Raw genomic sequence first — 14,413 nt, forward strand, 5'->3', positions numbered from 1 at the left:
CCGAAAATTTTTAAAATCGCTCAATAACCACGCCTACTTCCCATAAATATTATAAATTTTTGTAAAATGGGCGTAGCCACGCCCACTTATGGTTACATGTGTATATCGTTGGTAACCGCTGCACCAATTTCTTCCGAAACTTGGCTACAGTTGTTGGCCTTTTTCTTCCAACATTCTGCGCGAAATCAAGAAGTGTTCGCAGTTGAAGAATGTGTGGTACACGTTATCTTCGACGTTTCCATAGTAGTGACACAACGGTGAGTCCACCCTTCCCATTCTATGAAGATATTCTCGGAAGTAACCATGACCGGTGAGGAATTGCGTCAGGTAGAAATCGACTTCCCCATGTGGTCTGTTCAGCCATGTTTGAAGGTCGGCTATCAGCGAGTGTGTCCATCGACCTTTGTGCTCGCATTCCAGTTATGTTCAATATAGGTTTTATTAGAGTAATATTTTAACATAATGCGATTTAAACGCATTTAAATCTAGCTGCATAAAATATGTATATCATACGCATCATATTTCTTGAAGCACCACATTATTTTAAATATGAGCAACAAGAGCAGAGCAATAAACCCTTCTGAATCAAATTTCCGTACAAGCAAATAAATTTGCCATTAATTCGACCACAAAGCCAATAATCCACTTGAACGCCTTTTGTAACACTTTTGTTTCGTTTCTTCTCACTTAACTTCTACCTAATTTGCCACTTAAGCAAGTCAATTGTCTGTTGGAGTTTCCTTAAAGTAAGTAGCTACATACATATAAGCGCTGCTAAATATCTGTCTACTTATACCTAGTAATTGTGTACGTACGTACATATGTATGTACATATGTATGTATAAAGGAACTTGGTATAAAGCGTAGCTGCAATTGCTCCAAGACAAAATATATCGAGCTAAAGATCTCAATAAAGCCACAAACAATGAAAGATGCAATGAAATGCGATGAAAAGCAAAGAGGGTAATGAAAAAAGGATCAATTACGACCACTAAAAAGGAACAATGTAGCTGGGCTGAATAACAGAGATCAATGTTATTGAAAAAAATAAAAAATAAAAATAGGAAAAAAAGGTAATTACTGCTATATCTAAATCTATTTGTTAGTGCAGCTCAAGTTGGTTCACACAAATAATGACCCATCCACATTTAAACCGTGCAGTAATAACAAAAATACAATTATAAAAAAAACGCGTATGCCTAGCTCCTTAGACATCGATTGACGATAAAAACGCAAGAGTGGTATTTATGGACAACCCCATATGCAAACATACGTGCACTTCTGTGTATGCATACATATTTAGGAAAGTGTACGAGCAGTTAGTTCCACGCATACTTACACATGAATACAGGCTGACGTGAAATAAGTTACAAAATTTTTATGGCGGCAACACGCGCGAATTTGTTGGGAAAAGGCCAATGCCTGTAATAGAATACTATTAGTTATAACTAAGTTCAAATATAGTTACAGAAATAATTTGTAATGCTTTAATATGCCCCCTTTCCATAGCAAATATGACTTTAACGATATTTTAACAAATCATATTAAGTATGCTGTTTTTTTTCAAATAACAAGTGCAATTTATAAAAACTGGCTTTGTTTTTTTTCATTTTCTTTGAAAACGGTTTTGCGCATATTCTTCCATAAGAAATTCACGCTTATATGGACAAAACTGCAAAAGCCGTCAGAAAAACAAAATATTAAAAATCAACGCGATTTTGCAGCCGCTTAAAGCTTGCAATTTATTATACTCAAATGTAATGGGCTACCAAAGTTCATGCTCAAAGTTTTTTTTTCATTTTAATGAAAATTTGTAAAATTTTTCTAAGCTCTGGACAAAGTTTGAAAGTTTGGAAATTTTGGTTAAAGCTTAAACCATATTTTTACTAAAACATTACAAAAAAAAAAATTAGCTTTGAAAACTTTGCAAATATATATTAACAAAAATCACCGTACTCATTTCTGCTCCCTACCCATAAGCATACCCTTATTTGAGTACCAAGGCGAAGTGGAGTCATGACGTGGCAAATATTCCCACCAGAAAAGGGGCTGCACAGGGATACACTTAGATAAAGCTTAAGAGCCAAATCATTAGTAAGCATTATTATTGTTTTCCAAAAATATACAATATTCCGAAAAAATTTATTTTCCATAGATTTTGTGGAGGAATTTTTTGTATGTTTAGTTTTGATCGTAAAATTACAACAGGAATGATTGCCCAAGGTCAGTCAGGTTGACAGTTGCTAGATAAGCTAACATTACTTCTGCCTCTATGGTTCGATTTCTTCGCAGATAATTCGAATTCTTCGACATTACACTTGCATTGTTCGAAAAACATTATGCGGCTGATCAGAATAAGAGCTATTTAGTTTGGCCAGTCACAATTCACAAAAATTGGCGATTAGACGAGCAAATTAAAACCTTCAGCATTACGTCCAAAATAAGAACAGCTTCGAGTGCATGCATCGCAAATTCAGGCAGGATAAACTCTGCAGGAATGAGAATCACAAGCAGCTGCTTAACAACTGAGAACCTAATCTTCAAATTTATTTCGTTAACAACTTTCATATCGAAATTCATACGGGTTGTGCCTTTTTTGGGGAAAATGTTATTTCAATAAAAAAAAATAATAATTATATGTGAAACTTACGCGCGACTGTACTGAACCTTTTTCTTCCTCTATTAGCCGTATTACTGTTTATATTACTAGCGAATTTAATTAACATTTCAAACAGCTCATCGAAGTCTTGGGAACTTCCAAATCTTAGTCACATTCATAAGTCATGTGTGTACTAAATTTCATCTAAATACGACTGGTCATTTCTAAGGGTTCGTATGGTTCGGTTTCTCTAATTTCTAATCAACCTAAACCGACAAAAGGTTCTAAATAACTTCGAAAAATAAAGTGTTATTTCAAATATACAGGCGAAGTGCTTAAATTATATATCTCAACTTTGGAATTCAAAGGAGTGGTGCAGATATGATTTCTTCATGGTTTCGAGTGGGGTCTAACCCTAATCAAAATTATTTTCAAACGAAAGGTTTTATAAAACTCCTTCGTTTGGCAGTCATATTTAAATACATCATATACATATACTTATCGTGTAAAAATTAACAAACCTTCAGCTTCCAAACAAGTGGCAACACTTTTACAANACTCCTTCGTTTGGCAGTCATATTTAAATACATCATATACATATACTTATTGTGTAAAAATTAACAAACCTTCAGCTTCCAAACAAGTGGCAACACTTTTACAATTTTTTTTAAACCCTCTTAAATCTTTTTCGTCTGATGGATTTAGTTGAAATTGATTTTTCAAATACTTGAAATATATTGAATTTAACTATATAACAAATGGCAACTCTTTTCGAAAAAAATCTCATTCCAAATCTAAAGGCCAAGCCCTCAATGCTAATCTTAGTCTTAACAGTGACAGACCGCCACCGCCATCCGCTACCTTCTTCTGCCGCTTTGTCGTTTGAAATTATATCCCCAAGGGTGCGTCGCTTTTCATTGCATCCTTACCACCTTACGCAAAGAAGTTTCACTTCAAAAATTAATTTTGGGCGATACAAAGCTCGCCGGGTCCGCTAGTGTACATATTTATGTATGTATATTTATTGTGTTAATAAAACTGCTGCTTTCTTATTGGACAGTTTCTAGATTTTACCCAATGCCAAAAATTCGAAAGAAAAAAGTTTGAACATAAATTAAATTTAGTAATAACTATACAGATCATGTATCTGTAAGACAAATAAAAGCTTCATTGACATGTCATTTAACCAATGGGGAACAAAAATAAACAAATAAAAAATTCAGAGTCTGCAATCAAAGGAATCCCAAATTTGACAACTTTCTTAGCCGTTGGCTTAGTAAATTTCTTCAATCTGCCCAGATTCAGGCAAAATAATCGGCAGTCTAGCACAAAGCTTCACAACAGTACGAGGGCTGCTGTTAAGTTAGTCTACTAGGCGTATACGTCACATTCAACGAAATAAAAAAGCAATACACAGTCTTTGAGGTTTTGCGCTTGATTATGTATTCTATTTAAGACAGCATCAAAGAGTTTAAGGGATTATTTTAATGCGCCATTTAAGTAGCAACAAAAACAAAAATCTCGAACACCGGATGTTTTAATATTTAATATCCCCTTTTTTGTAAATAAAGTGCGATTGTAATCTTTTAATTTCATTAAAAAATACTTAGTGCCGACCGTAATCATTTTAATTCACCTAGTCATTGAATTGTTATTTTGTTTTTGGTACTTATTATGTTTTTGGGAAGTTTATTTTTCATATTTAAAAAAAATTTTCTGACCAACAGCCGATTTCACACTGAAAAAAGTACTCGGCTACGGCAATCCTACTTATGTATGTATATACGGGGTGTTCCATACCAAAACGGCCGGGGTTCACACTTTATGTGTTTGTTTCTTTTTTCAAATTTTTAGGGTTGATGCATAAACATAATTAACAAATAAATATGAAAACACACCGATTTAATAGTTTTCCAAATAGCTCGAAAACGTGGCGAAATGAAATCTGGAAAAAATTTGTTTTCTTGAAAAATTTTTCACACACATATTTTTTTTGTAAAAAAAAAATAGTTTTTGAAAATATGCCAGTATTAGTATTATACGTACGTAACAAATTTACAAATTTTTTTAATTTTTTTTAGAGTTTTCTGATTATGTAGTTTTGTAGCCCATTTAATTGTGGTGTAATAAATAATATTTTGTTATTTTTTTTTTTAATTTTCTTTGAAAACTGATTTGCGCATTTTCTTCCATAAAAAAGCGAAAAAAGCCGTCAGCAGAAAAAATATTAAAAATCAACCCAATTTTGCAGTACCTTTAAACTTGCACTTTTTTATATTAAAATTTAATGGGCTATAAAACTGCGTACTCAAAATAATTCTAAAGAAAATTAAAAAAAAATTTAAATATTCATAGCTCAAATTATTGTAGAGTGCACCCCATAATACTATACCTAAATATTGCCATTGTAGTTTTTTCATTTTTTTTTTGAAGTGGCTTTTTTTATCAATGTATTATTTATTTATTTATGTATTTATGTATGTGAAAAATTTTTCAAGAAAAAAAATTTAAAAATATTTCTTTTCATAGAGAATTTTGACGTGTTTATGTGTGACTTTTTAAATTTTTCCTCGGAAAACTATCAAACCGATTTTTTTTAGGTTTTTATGCTGTAAAGTTTTTAAAAATGTATTAATCAAGCTCAAATTTCATATTTGTTCAATATTTATGTTTACGCATCTACCCAAAAAAAAATTAAACAAACACATGAAGTGTAAACCCCGTCCTTTTTGGTAAGCAACGCCCCATATATGTATATACCTTTATACAAATACGTAAGTTTGTAACAACATATTTAAGGACTTACATATATATATATACCGACACAGGCATGCGATTTGTAGTGGAAATGCCTCAAAATTGCTAGCTGTTATGAAACTGTTTCAGCTGCTGCGTATAAAACGTCGACGCTTTGAAAAATTGTTCGGATTTCTTTAGTGACAGTTTTGATTGTCGGACAACGGCGACAACAACCGCAACAGTCCAAAACCAACAACAACAGCAGTTTACATACATACTCTGTATGCATGTATGTAGGTTTACACAGCAGCAGCAGCAGCAGCAGAGACATCAGCAATGGATGTGTGCATAATGCCATACTTTTCGAGACTCGCCATGGAGTTAACAAAGTTTGTCGTTTAGCATTTTTTTTGGTTCCATCTACATAATTTTTTTTTTTAGCCCCGTAAAAAGTTTTCGCGTTTGGCGCAAAAAAAAAGGCATATACCACCTTTGCTATTGTCGCAGTAGCGCGCTGGCTTGTGCGAAAGTTGACAGTATAATGCAAATAAATCACAAATTATGTCATTCGCGCTTCTGTTCGCCGACTGGCCGTCAAAATAAATGTGAATTCGAATGTAACGCGGAACTTCTTTCGTGAAAGTGGTAAGTTAAATTTCCATCAACCTTACCTACTGGCATTAACAGAACATACATATGTATGTATGTAAATATATGACTTTAAAATTCTCTTTTCATTTCCTTTCATTTTCGTTTAAGTCGATGGTGAGGTTTTTTTAATGAAGTTCTGAATAACGAATGAATGCAGATGTAATTTCCGGCTTTACTTATTTATAGAGACGTTATATTCCTTGTGATTAAGACACATATAAAAAGTAAGTCTCATTGACAGTGACTTTAGCACATTGAGTTTTTTGAAAAATTATTTTTGATTGAGTATAACTGTATTTATTTATGTATGTTAGATTTTTAAGAAAGCTTATTAGACTTATTGTAGTGTGGAATACAGAAAACATATCTAGAGTGCGCATATGTCAGGTTTGATAGTCGTTGGCCACACAAACAATACCTCATACTCAGATTTACTAAATCAATTCGTGTTCTCGAGAAAACAAGTGTTCAGGATCCAAAAATCTCAGTGGGGCGGCCAAATTTTAAAAATTCATTGTTTTTGGTCTATATTTGCTTTGTATGCTTTTTCAGCCAATAATGCAAAACGATAAATTTTCAAAATTTTTAGAAAAAATTTGTTGAAACGGGGCGCCTTTTCCATACAAACCGCAACGGAAATACAGTACTTCTTTTTTCGCTCTTGTACTTCGGTCTTCGAAGTATAGACAAATGTATTTCTTTGCGATATTTTTTACTTCAGGAGGGAGATTCTGTAACCAGTTATCGACAATTTTCGGATCGCTATCGTTCGTTTTCACGCATGATATAAATTTATTTGCGTCACAAAGTGCGACATCGGTTCGAAAATTATCGCTAACTGGTTACAGAATCTCCCCCCAGGTCCTGTACTTCTCCGATCTTCTGGACGATCGTCACATGGCCTGGGCGATAAATTTGTTCAAACCATTAAAGTCGCCTGAGACCGATGGCATCATGCCTGCGCAGCTGCAAGAGGCTCTGAAGGTATCGTGCAATTGGTTGGATCCTATTTATGCGAACTGTGTGAGGACCGGATACATTCCAAAGGCTTGGAGGGTAGTCAATTTTGTGTTCATCCCGAAGGCCGGAAAAGGCTGTCATGTTTCTCTTAGGGATTTTAGGCCTATCTGTCTCGTCTTCGTTTTCGGTAAAAACACTTTTGCTAAAAATGCTAGCGAGACTGATAGACTTGTATATAAGAAACGCGATTCCTTCTGACTGTCTTTCAAGAGCTCAATTTGCTTATTGCAATAAAGGTTCGGTGAATACCGCCCTGCACACACTGGTAAAGTGGTCTTCTTCGATATCGAAGGGGCCGTCAACAATGTCAGTCCAGAGGCAATAGTCAAGTATATTCATAATCTGGGGGTTGAAACCAACCTAATAAGGCTTATCTACAGCTTACTTCGTGACAGAACTGTCACGGCGGAGTGGAAACAGTGCAGAGTCAAACGGAGTACTCTACAAGGTGGTGTTCTCTCTCCCCTGCTCTAGATTGCAGTTGTAAACGACCTTCTAGAGGAACAAGAAAAAGTTGTCTATCGGGTGATCGCCTATGTAGATGATGCTGACCTTTGGTTAAGGGAAGATTTCTATACACCCTTTTTGATCTGCCTCGAGGTTACCTGAACCAGGCAACTAGGTGGGTGATCAACGGCAGCTGTCGTGGAAGTATAACATTGAGGAAAGGGTAGGAAAGTTGTCGGTGGCCTTGTACTGCTGTTGGGGCGCTATCGGTAAAAGGTGGGGTCTTTCGCCCAAACTAATACATTAGCTCTAGGAAACCAGATTTAAGCCTGTATTGTTTTACGGAGCCTTTGTCTAATGGAACTCTTTAGAGAAGGATACACTTGTAATACAGGAATTAGCGGAACATTATGAACCACACCTACACTGGCGCTTAACATACATAGGTTGAACGCTGCGCTCGCGGATATTGCAGACAGAATTGTCGCAGCATTGACTGCTACTACTAAGGGAAACCGGGTCCTTTTGTAACATAAAAAAGGAAAATAAAACGTTTCTCTGCTGCAGAAAAAGTTTTTATAGGGCACTTTAAAACACATTACCTCTCAAGAGCTAGTGATGGGGTTCTGACAGGCCATTGAGCGATTGCTATTCATGCGGTGAGACTAGGAATTTCAACTCATCCTTTTGTATCAGCTGTCAAGAGGAAGATGAAGTGGAATTATCTCCAAACTTTCTTTTAGACTATCCAGCCTTTGCGAGGCTAGGAGGAATTGGCGAAATTAGCTGCATTCGAAATTTAGTAATCGGCTTGCGGCGTTAACTTAACCCAACCTAGGCTATACTTCTTGAGCTATGAAATAGTTGGTCACATTAGTCATGACTAATAAAAATGAATAAGTATTCACTTTTTTTTAGTCCCAGTCAAGATTATTGCAATCAATTGACTCCCAATCAAATGAATAGTTAAGTATTGCATTACTTAACACCTCTGATATACATATGTATGTAGAAGCTTTGATGATCTCGTGAAGTCAGCTACTTATTACTTTAGTCATTTCAACGACGAAATATTTACATGCATATCGTCGTTTAAAGTACAAAACCGCGTATCAAGAAAATGCAAAACTTCGTATGTGCGGTTGCCCAAATTTTATAGGATAGAAGTAAAGTTGGTTTTTTTTCAAATCGGTTCTTTCTTTTATTCCTAAAAATCTTTACTTCTTATGTCTCAGTGCCGATATTTTAGTATGAGGGTTTGATACCAGGAGCTGCCGGTGAGTTAATATCAGTTACGAGGTTTTGCAGAATAACGATAACCGGTTTTGTACTTTAAACGACGATATGGGTGTTCGCTATGCTTACTTACAGCTATAAAGACTACAAGAACTAGTCTCTTAAGCACCATTTTTCTACGATTTAAAGTTTTTAAAGTAAAGACTAAAAACCATAACAACCGAATAAATTTAAAAACTTTATATATTTCACGTGTATATGAATGAATTTTATAAAACATATTTGAATTTATCACTTCATTACCATTTATTTGGTAAAGCACGAGTTTTTATTTTGGTGTAGTGCACTAAATTTACACAAAACACTTTTAGAAAAACACACAAGACAAATGAAATTGTCAGGCATTTCAAATACATTTACATTAATGCATTAAATATCTCCAAATAACACCCTTGAGACGCACATAGTGCAACACCCTTTTCATCCTCTCATCACACACCTCATTTGAGTATTTGCGCTTGTACTATATGAGCTCATTAAAACCGGTGCAAATACATTTTCCATGTTTTACACAAACAAATATTTCAATAAAGAAAACACCACATTANCTCATTTGAGTATTTGCGCTTGTACTATATGAGCTCATTAAAACCGGTGCTAATACATTTTCCATGTTTTACACAAACAAATATTTCAATAAAGAAAACACCACATTGCCTACCCTTCGCATCAACGCAGTATTTAATATATACATACATACTTACATACTTCTATATTTGTGCATACCAAATAAAAAGCTATAAAATATTAACATAGCTTCGCAAGAACGGCGAATTCTTATAACCCTACTTAAGGTAGAAATAAATTTCCATGGGGTACTCACTGTTCTTTCCAGGTCGCTCGTTGCTACTAGAATCATCAGAATCACTGCCAACAGCATCACCACCTCTTACCGCTGACAGCGCAGCAGCCCAATTGTTGTTGCGTAACGCTGCGAATAGCGGAATGTTTGTGGGCAATTTTCCATTCTAGAAATTAAAACAAATAAGAATACGGGTAATGAAAGAAAGCAATGAAATATTTACAATTTACACTACATATTTACTATAGCGAAACGAATACACTACATACATACATACACATTAGCACGCTTCGAAAGATAGGTGGTGTGCTAAAAAGGAAATTGAGAGCGTGATGGGCGTACGACGACCAAACGAACGCAAACATATACAAGCACACAATTTCATTTGCAAGAGGTCATAAATAGTAGATGTGATTTATACGCCCGAGCGAGTGTGGTGCGGCAGCATTCTGCTCGTCCCAACATTGGCAAGCAATTCATAGTTTACCAAAAAGAAATAAGAAAACTTACGTAATACATACCATACATACGATATACATATGTACATTAGCGTGGTCCAAAATTGTATGTGAAAAAGTAAAGTCGGAATTTTTATGCTCTCACCCCTAGGATTGTTCTATACCGAAAAAATATACCCCTATTTTTTTATTTTGAAATTAAAAAATATTTAGATTTCGCGCAAGGCGCTCCAAATTTCCATGTATTTTATATGGGAAAAAAAGCTTTTCATTTCTGTGTTCGTATGGAATAGTAGCTTATGTTGAGAAGCTGGCTTTAGTATAATGCGGCATTCCCTTTATACTTTAAACGACACGGAAGTTTTTGACGAGACTTAATAAGAATATTGACCTGCTACAATCGGAACTATTTCTTGCACGTTTAGTTCTTCAAAATCTCGGCACCAGTGAGTCATTTGCAATCGTATGCTGCGAATGCCACATTATACTAAAGCCAGCCTTATAAATAGAATACATTTCTGGAAAACCAATTATTTTCGATCGAAAAACTCTATTTCTTTTCAGGAAATTCCCAATAATAATACCCAATTATTTATTTAGCCATTTTTTCATAGTAACTATCCGGGTCCGGGAAGGGGGAAAAATAAAAACCCTTTAGAATTATAAAAGTGTTAAATAAACAATTGGGTATCGTTACTGGAAGTCTCCTGAAGAGAACCAGAGTTTCCCGATCGAAAAATATTGGTTTTCGAGAATTCTGTACTATTTCTATGAAAATTTGTTTTTTTTTCCATACAGAATATATGGAAAACTTTGAGCGCTTTGAACGACCTCTAAATATCTTTTTTTTTCTTTTTTTCAAAATAACAAATAAGGGTATATTTTTCTTGAATATAGAACAATCCTAGGAGGTGAGTCCGAATTTACTTATTTTGGACCACCCTAATGTACATACATATGCAAGTATATTTAACTGAACGATACCTAGTTTTTATTGTGAGAAAGAAGGGGTTTAGTTCCGACGCTATTTCTAATTGAAACATTAAACTTCGTTACGGTCATCAGGAGAATTGACCGTGCGAATGTGCGTGTACGACACTACTAAAAATGTAAATATATGTAAGTAATTTTATACATATATGACACAACAGTGAAGTATTTGGTGTTGAGGAAACCAGAATTCTGTAATTTCTCATTGTTTACCCAATGAATAAGAGTAAAAAAAACTATAAGATTTGTTTAATAATGTAAAAAATGTAAAAACATCAAGAAGTCCTTGCAAAGCTTTTGAATACTTTGGCGTTTGTTACAAGGAATGTAAAAGTCAATTTTCGGGAGCCAGTTGACCAGCCATGTTACTATCTTAGCCACACTGAAAGATCTCAATAAAGGGGGCATCAAAGTTGTGGCATACGCCGATGATGTGCTACTAGCCGTTAAGGGCCCTTCTCTCAACTCTCTCTCTCTCTTAACATTGAATATCATAGATAGAAGACCTAGTACATAGCATACTATACTTAAAAGGGGATCTTCAGGTGAACTCAGCACACTACTCTATTGGCCGGGCATACAAAAACAGTATAATCTAAATAAAAAAGGTCGCTTACAAAGAGCACTGGGGGGCAACAGGCGGCCAAGAGCAACAGGCGCACTAAGGCCTTGCGCGAAATAAACATTAAACAAAATGTTACACTTAATCCCTATTGATCTCCACCTGAATGAATTGGCCTTGAAATCTGCAGCCAGACTCAGAGAGTCAGGGATATGGGAAACTCGCCAATTCAGGTACAGGACGATCATCAACGAAAAACAATCATGACAAAAGGCCAACTATATGGTATTTAAACTCAGCTTCAAAAACATACAAGTGAAAGACCCATCCAGAAGGGAGTCGGCAGGGGGCATAGTGGCCGGTAAAGCGGCAATCTGTATCTATACCGAAGGCTGAAAGATGGGCTGTGGTGTGTACTCTGATGAACCCAGTGTCGCCTTGCCTCTCCGTCTAGGAAATGACGTAAGCATCTTCCAAGCGGAAGTCTTAGGCATCCTTAAAGCTTTTAATGTTCCAGGAAATGGTATCGGTAGAATAGAGAAAGCGGCAATATGCTCTGACAGCCAAGCACCCCTGTTAACACCAGCATCACCGCCCATTAACTCCCAGCTAGCCCAGAAGTGAAAACGGAATTATGCTTAGTGTTTTCGTCAATTAGCGCCTTTTTTGTCTGAGTTTCTAACCATAGCAACATTGAAGGCAATGAGAAGGCCAATGAATTGGTAATGGCAGGAGCCTACTTGAAGGAATCCGAGGTGGTTGCACTGCATTTTCTGGGCGAAGGTAGAAGTTAGCGAAGAAAATTTCCAGCATTTCCTTTGTGAATGCCCCGGTTTAGCGGCTGTTAGGTATAAAGTACTCGGAAGACACACACAAATAAAACTAACAGATAAATTAGGATCTATGATAGGCGATATCGGCCAACTCATCAGGGAATCAAGACGATTGGCCTTAATATTTTTGACTGGTATTTAAACATCAAATTTATTTTGAAATACTCTATTACAACTTAGTTTTACAATGAGTTAAAGTTTATTTTTTTTTATTTTAATATATAGTACATAGGCAAGTCATTCTATTTTTTCAAGCATGACTAATTTCTTCGAAGACCTTCAGTAAAGTTTAGCAAATACATTTACCCAAATTGGCTTCAACTCGCTAACTCTTCCCAAGGTTAAAAAATTCTACAAATACATAATATATATTTTGAAACAAATCGTTGGTTTGGGCCTGCAGTTCTTTTGGATTATATGAATCAGCGGCTTTGATACTAACCCCAGGGTACCGAGACGAGAGACGGTTTCACCAGAGCACCATCGTACAGTGGTTCAAAATTAGCATTTTATGTTCCCAATTCATTGGACGCTTCATTTTTCACTCAATTTGATTATTTTTTTTTTAACGAAAGCTAATAAAATTTGCGAGAAACTAGTTGAGCCCACGTTTTGAATTTTTTTTGTATTAAATTGCAAAGTGTAGAAAAAGTAGCAATTTCTTCCCAATCGAGTTCAAATGCAAATGAAGCGGTAGCCGCTTTTTAATCATATACGTGATTATTTTTAATAAAGAAATTATATGACTGAAATGATTTCAGCTCTTTAACACTAGAAATACCAAAGCGGTCAAATGACCTCAATGACGTTTTCGAAAAAATACATTACCAGAACTATCGCATTTGCATCGCTAACGTTTCATGAATTTTAACAATCCTCACTTTGTTTATGTTATTCTGATGTACTTGTAGTGATATCTGTAGCTCATTTCTGTAACAATTCTCTACCAAGGCGAATTCATATACATGTCAATTTAAGAGCGTCACATACTACATATGTACATACATATGTATTAAGATTGTTGTTGCCTTTTTGAGCTTTTATAATATTTGTAATTCTAGAAACATTTCACACTAACATGTCTGGCTAACTGCGTTAGAATTGTTTATATATTTGGAAGTTTTTGTGTCTCCAAATGAAATAAACTGCAGAGCAAATATAAAATTGTTAAATTCATAAGCACAGCGAGGTCAGAAAGCCAAACTAAAAAAAAAAAACTTAAGAATGCAACAGACAAAATCCAAATTGCTCAATAAACAATTTTCACTTCAAATGAAAGAGAATACGAGATATAAAATTTCGAAATTGCCAACAAACGTTAAACTATGTGGAAAAGAAATTGAAATTTGCCAGAAAAAATGTAATACACGCAGCAAAAGAAAGCTATATTAGAGCATTCATTGAAGCGGGCAAGCAGGAAATATCTTTTGGGTCGAATATCTGCACTGGTCAACCGCTGACGCCCTGCCAACGCCTGCTCATTTGTCTGCGAAAAGCATTTGCGCGCGATTGTACCCATAGAGGTGTGTGTCCTTGTGAATTTGTCATACGCACACTCGCATACGCGTTGCATACAAAATTTGTCACAGCCACACGCCAAGCCGACAAAAGAGGCAGACAAACGTTCCCTGCAGCAGAAGCGCCACCAGCAATAGCAACAGCAACAGCAGCAGCAGCAAATGAATTTGGTTAATGTGCACATTACTCGAGTTTATTAAAGGGCGTGTCCTACCCAGCACATTTTGGGTGAAATTTTTATGTGGCAACAAAAACAAAAAAAGAAAAAGAAAATTAAGTAAATGACACACAACAGTAATACAATGCACACAAAACATTACGCACAAGACAACAAAAGGCACCGCCACAAAAGTAATAGGACATTAGCAATAGCAAAGGCATCGTACGGCAATGCGAGAGCAACACAATTAAAGCCTAACACAAACAGTTACCTTGGGAAACAGGCTGTTAGATATTTTTGGTATAAATGTATAGCAGGACAACTGCGGTCAGTCGCAA

This window comes from Rhagoletis zephyria, unplaced genomic scaffold (genome assembly GCF_001687245.7).
Source record: "Rhagoletis zephyria isolate East Lansing unplaced genomic scaffold, Rhagoletis_zephyria_1.1 Rzeph_scaffold_04068, whole genome shotgun sequence".
In the NCBI taxonomy this organism is placed as follows: Eukaryota; Metazoa; Arthropoda; class Insecta; order Diptera; family Tephritidae; genus Rhagoletis; species Rhagoletis zephyria.